The 5,910-nt window shown below is 35.3% G+C and overlaps 1 protein-coding gene across 1 annotated transcript in view; it reads right to left on the bottom strand.

Moving 5' to 3' along the window:
* The window catches only part of svild (supervillin d), a 91,137-nt gene that overhangs the window by 15,814 nt on the left and 69,413 nt on the right, over nt 1-5,910 (bottom strand). The gene's annotated exons all lie outside the window — the stretch shown is intronic.

Here is a 5,910-nt window from a genome sequence, read left to right as displayed (position 1 = left end):
TATTCTTAAAAAACAATTACTGTAATTCACCAAAAGGGTTTTTTTCATGTTCCAAAGGGTTGTAGTACGTTTGTAGTTACAAGACTGACTTACTACAGGTGATATTTTGCCAATATCTCCATTACTGTACGTACAGTACAATTATGCTTAGAAAACAATTACTGTAATTCACCAAATGGTTTTTTTATGTTCCAAAGGCTGTAGTACAGTCCTAGTGGCCATACTGACTTAGTACAGGTGAAATTTTGCCAATATCACCCTTACTGTACATACAGTACATCATTATTCTTAAAAAACAATTACTGTAATTCACCAAAAGGGTTTTTTCATGTTCCAAAGGCTGTAGTACATTTGAAGTTACGATAGTGACTTACTACACGTGAGATTTTGCCAATATCTTCCTTACTGTACATACAGTACATAATTAATCTAAGAAAACATTACTGTAATTCACTAAAAGGGTTTTTTCATGTTCCAAAGGCTGTAGTATATTTGTAGTTACAAGACTGACTTACTACAGCTGAAATTTTGCCAATATCACCCTTACTGTACATACATTACTTAATTATTCTTAGAAAACAATTACTGTAATTCACCAAAAGGGTTTTTTATGTTTATTTTTTTTATGTTTATATTATTATTATTTTTTATGTTCCAAAGGTTGTAGTACGTTCGTAGTGAACAGACTGACTTACTACAGGTGACATTTTCACAATAACACCCTTATTCTTAGATAATAATTACTGAAATTCACCAAAAGTGTTTTTTTTTTAATGTTCCAAAGGTTGCAGTACGTCTGTAGTGACCAGACTGACTTACTACAGGTGAAATTTTCACAATAACACCCTTACTGTATGTACAGCACACAAATATTTTCATTAAAAACTAATTCACCAAAAGCTTTTTTTTTTTATGTTCTAAAGGTTGTAGTACGCTCCTAGTGGCCTTGGTTTCTACAGCAGATTTATATTCATATTCATATTCATATTTATTTATTTATTTATGTGTGTGTACTGGTATATATGGTTTATGAGGACACAAATGTGTATAATGTCATGGTTACTGCAACATAAACATGGTTTATGAGGACACTTCCTGTGTCCTCGTAAAACAAAAGGTTTAAAAATGACTTTTCAGGACATTACCCCATGTCCCCACTTTTCAAAATGCTTATAAATCACACCGAATGGAGTGTACTGAAAATCTGAAATAGCTCAAAGTTTCCTGTAAGGGGTAGGTTTAGGGGTAGGGTTGGTGTAGGGCAATAGAATATACGGTCTGTACAGTAGAAAAACCATTACGCCTATGGGATGTCCCCACTTTTCACAAAAACAAACCTGTGTGTGTGTGTGTGTGTGTGTGTGTGCTTGTGTTTGTATGTACAGTGCGTGCATAACCAATTTACCAAGGAAGATATTGGCAAAATCTCATCTGTAGTAAGTCCGTCTCGTAACAACAAATGTACTACAGCCTTTGGAACATGAAAAAACCCTTTTGGTCAATTACAGTAATGTTTTTTTAAGATTAATTATGTACTGTATGTACAGTAAGGGTGATATTGGCAAACTTTCACTTGTAGTAAGTCAGTCTGGCCACTAGGAATGTACTACAACCTTTGGAACATAAAAAAAACCTTTTGGCGAATTACAGTAATGGTTTTTGCAGAATAATTATGTACTGTATGTACAGTAAGGGAGATATTGGCAAAATTACCTGTAGTAAGTCAGTCTGACCACTAGGAATGTACTACAGCCTTTGGAACATGAAAAAAAAACACTTTTGGTGAATTACAGTAATTGTTTTATAAGAAAGATTATGTACTGTATATACAGTAAGAAAGAAATTGGCAAAATTTCACCTGTAGTAAATCAGTCTTGTAACTTCAAACGTACTACAGTCTTTGGAACATAACAAACACCTTATGTGAATTACAGTAATAGTTTTCTAAGAATAATTATGTACTGTACGTACAGTAAAAAAATTAATTGGCAAAATTTCACCTGTAGTAAATCAGTCTTGTAACTTCAAACGTACTACAGCCTTTGGAACATGAATGTATGTACAGTAAGGGTGATATTGGCAAACTTTCACCTGTAGTAAGTCAGTCTGGCCCCTAGGAATGTACTACAACCTTTGGGACATAAAAAAACCCTTTTGGTGAATTACAGTAATTGTTTTTTAATATTAATTATGTACTGTATGTACAGTTAGGGTGATATTGGCAAACATTCTCCTGTAGTAAGTCAGTCTGGCCACTAGGAATGTACTACAACCTTTGGAACATCAAAAAAAACCTTTTGGTGAATCACAGTAGTTGTTTTCTAAGAATAATTATGTACTGTATGTACAGTAAGGGAGATATTGGCAAAAGTTCACCTGTAGTAAGTCAGTCTGGCCACTAGAAATGTACTAAAATATGGGGAACATAAAAAAAACATTTGGTGAATTACAGTAATTGTTTTCTAAGAATAATTATGTACTGTATGTACAGTAAGGGAAATATTGGCAAATGTTAACCTGTAGTAAGTCAGTCTTGTAACTACAAACATACTACAGCCTTTGGAACATGAAAAAAAAAACTTTTGGTGAATTAAAGTAATTTTCTCAAAAATATGTGTGTACTGTACATACAGTAAGGAAGATATTGGCAAAATTTCACCTGTAGTAAGTCAGTCTTGTAACTACAAACATACTACAGCCTTTGGAACATGGAAAAAAAAACTTTTGGTGAATTAAAGTAATTTTCTCAAAAATATGTGTGTACTGTACATACAGTAAGGAAGATATTGGCAAAATTTCACCTGTAGTAAGTCAGTGTTGTATCTACAAACATACTACAGCTTTTGGAACATGGAAAATAACACTTTAGTGAATTACAGTAATTTTTTCTACGAATAATTAAGTACTGTATGTACAGTAAGACTGATATTGGCAACATCTCACCTGTAGTAAGTCAGTCTTGTAACTACAAACGTACTACAGCCTTTGGAACATGAAAAAAACTTTTTTTGGTGAATTTTAGTACTGTTTTCTATTAATAACTATGTACTGTATGTACAGTAAGTGAGATATTGGCAAAATTTAATGTGTAGTAAGTCAGTCTTGTATCTAGGAATGTCCTACAACCTTTGGAGTGTGGGAAAAAAATAGGTAAATTGCTATAATTTTGTCAAAATATTTGTGTACTGTACATACAGTAAAGGAGGTATTGGTAAAATGTCACCTATAGTAAGTTAGTATTGTAACTAGGAATGTACTATGCCCTTTGGAACATTAATAAAAACACTTCTGGTGTATTACAGTATTTTTTTCATGAAAATATTTGTGTACTGTACAGTAAGGGAGATGTCGGCAAAATTTCAAATTTAGTAAGTCAGTCTGACCACTAGGAATGTGCTACAACCTTTGGAACATGAAAAAACAACCTTTTGGTGAATTTTACTACTTTTTTCTAAGAATAATTATGTACTGTATGTACAGTAAGAGAGATATTGGCAAACCTTCACCTGTAGTAAATCAGTCCGGTCAATTCCGGTCAATCGGTGGAATTGTTAGACGGTCCCTTACGCATCAAGCGCCGCTACAGCACGTCAAAGCTTTCTCCGGTTTAAATTTACTGCTACAATACACTTAGGCGGTTTTTAAATAATATTTTCATGTCGATATAAAGTTGTTGCATATTGTTAAAACTAATCGTGGTAGTGACATCTTTGTAGGACTGTTGACTCTATAGAACAGTGGCACGCGAAAGCGAATGTCTGGCAAATATCGAACCTAAAACTAACTTTACCGCGCTGTCTCAGTCTCTGTCCGGCGCGGGTGAAATAATTATAATTCTGAAGGCGAAGGTACTCAACTTCATATTTTTTTATTATTAAATAACTTATAAAGTAATTTGAAAACCTTGTGTAAGACGTAATTTCACAAACAGTGATTGAATAACCACGTGCGCGCTCTCACTCTTTCTCTCTCAAAATACGCAAATGGCTTCAAATCATCACACATCGGTTCTGCCTATAAGCGAGCTGCACACTGCACATTTGACACAGGAATTGTCACTTGCACAGTCGAGGCAGTGTCACATTGTCACTAAAGTTTATAAATTGCATTTCTTTTTAATTCTTGCCAGTGTTTAACCATTCAGCGCTCGCGCGCTCTCCTGGAGACTTGCGCTCATGCCCACTCGCAGTGCACACACATAACGCCAGGTTCACATTACTCCGTTTGCAGTGCACACGTGATGCGTATTTTTTTCGCGCTCATATTAACGGATTAAAGCGTTCACTGCACACGGTTGCGGTCCGGTGCAGAGATCGTTTCCACTGCACGCGCTGAATTAAAGTAACAGCGCATTGTTTGCAGTAAATATGAACATGGATTGACACGAAAATGTAGTAATTACACCATAAATGCATATTATTAAAGTCTACTGTGTTTCACAGTCAACACATATGGCTATGGCTTGTTGGCTAGTTTTAAAGGAAAAGAGCACTTTTAGATAAAAAGGCAATAAAAGATGGCACTCGTGGAGGTAGTAAAACAAAGTTCTTTATGAACTTTAATGCAGGATTAACGGATCTAATGCAGGATTGCTTGTAATAAAGATTTAAATGCAAAAGAAAAGGCAGTAGAGCTGACTGTTTCTGTCAGTGGTAAGATTTAATTTAGAATGTTTGTGATAACGTAAGAAAAGTATTTTAAATGTTTTGCTACTTGCTTAAGCAATTGTGTTGTGCTGTTTCACCTGTAGTAAATCAGTCTTGTAACTACAAACATACTACAGCCTTTGGAACATAAAAAAAACCCCTTATGGTGAATTACAATCGTTTTCTAAAAATAATTATATACTGTACGTACAGTAAGGGAGATATCTGCAAAATCTCACCTGTAGTAAGTCAGTCTGGACACTAGGAATGTACTACCACCTTGAACAGCCGTTTAGGTACTTATAGTAGTTTATTATAATTGTGTACTGTACTGCATATATGAAGGAAGGTATTGGCAAAATCCCGCCTGTAGTAAATCACTATGAGTTATACACGCTTTACAGTTTGTCAATGTTTTATTTTAAATGTTAAAAGTCACGTTAGTTAAAATACATTGGACGTTTTAAACCCAATCGGTGGAATTGTCAGATGGTCCCTTACGCATCAAGCGCAGCTATAGCACGTCAAAGCTTTCTCCGGTTTAAATTAGCTGCTACAATACACTTAGGCGGTTTTTAAATAATATTTTCATGTCGATATAAAGTTGTTGCATATTGTTAAAACTAATCGTGGTAGTGACATCTTTGTAGGACTGTTGACTCTATAGAACAGTGGCACGCGAAAGCGAATGTCTGGCAAATATCGAACCTAAAACTAACTTTACCGCGCTTCTCTGTCCTCTGTCCGGCGCGGGTGAAATAATTATAATTCTGAAGGCGAAGGTACTCAACTTCATATTTATTAAATATTAAATAACTTATAAAGTAATTTGAAAACCTTGTGTAAGACGTAATTTCACAAACAGTGATTGAATAACCACGTGCGCGCTCTCACAAGTAAAGTAAAGTTTTTGCATTACTTTTTAATTCTTGCCAGTGTTTAACCATTCAGCACTCGCGCGCTCTCCTGCAGACCGTGCGCTCATGCCCACTCGCAGTGCACACACATAACGCCAGGTTCACATTACTCCGTTTGCAGTGCACACGTGATGCGTATTTTTTTCGCGCTCATATTAACGGATTAAAGCGTTCACTGCACACGGTTGCGGTCCGGTGCAGAGATCGTTTCCACTGCACGCGCTGAATTAAAGTAACAGCGCATTGTTTGCAGTAAATATGAACATGGATTGACACGAAAATGTAGTAATTACACCATAAATGCATATTATTAAAGTCTACTGTGTTTCACAGTCAACACATATGGC

Source organism: Sinocyclocheilus anshuiensis, unplaced genomic scaffold (assembly GCF_001515605.1).
Source record: "Sinocyclocheilus anshuiensis isolate Anshui unplaced genomic scaffold, SAMN03320099.WGS_v1.1 scaffold2122, whole genome shotgun sequence".
Lineage (NCBI taxonomy): Eukaryota > Metazoa > Chordata > Actinopteri > Cypriniformes > Cyprinidae > Sinocyclocheilus > Sinocyclocheilus anshuiensis.
This window is presented reverse-complemented; position numbering and strand designations above follow the sequence as displayed.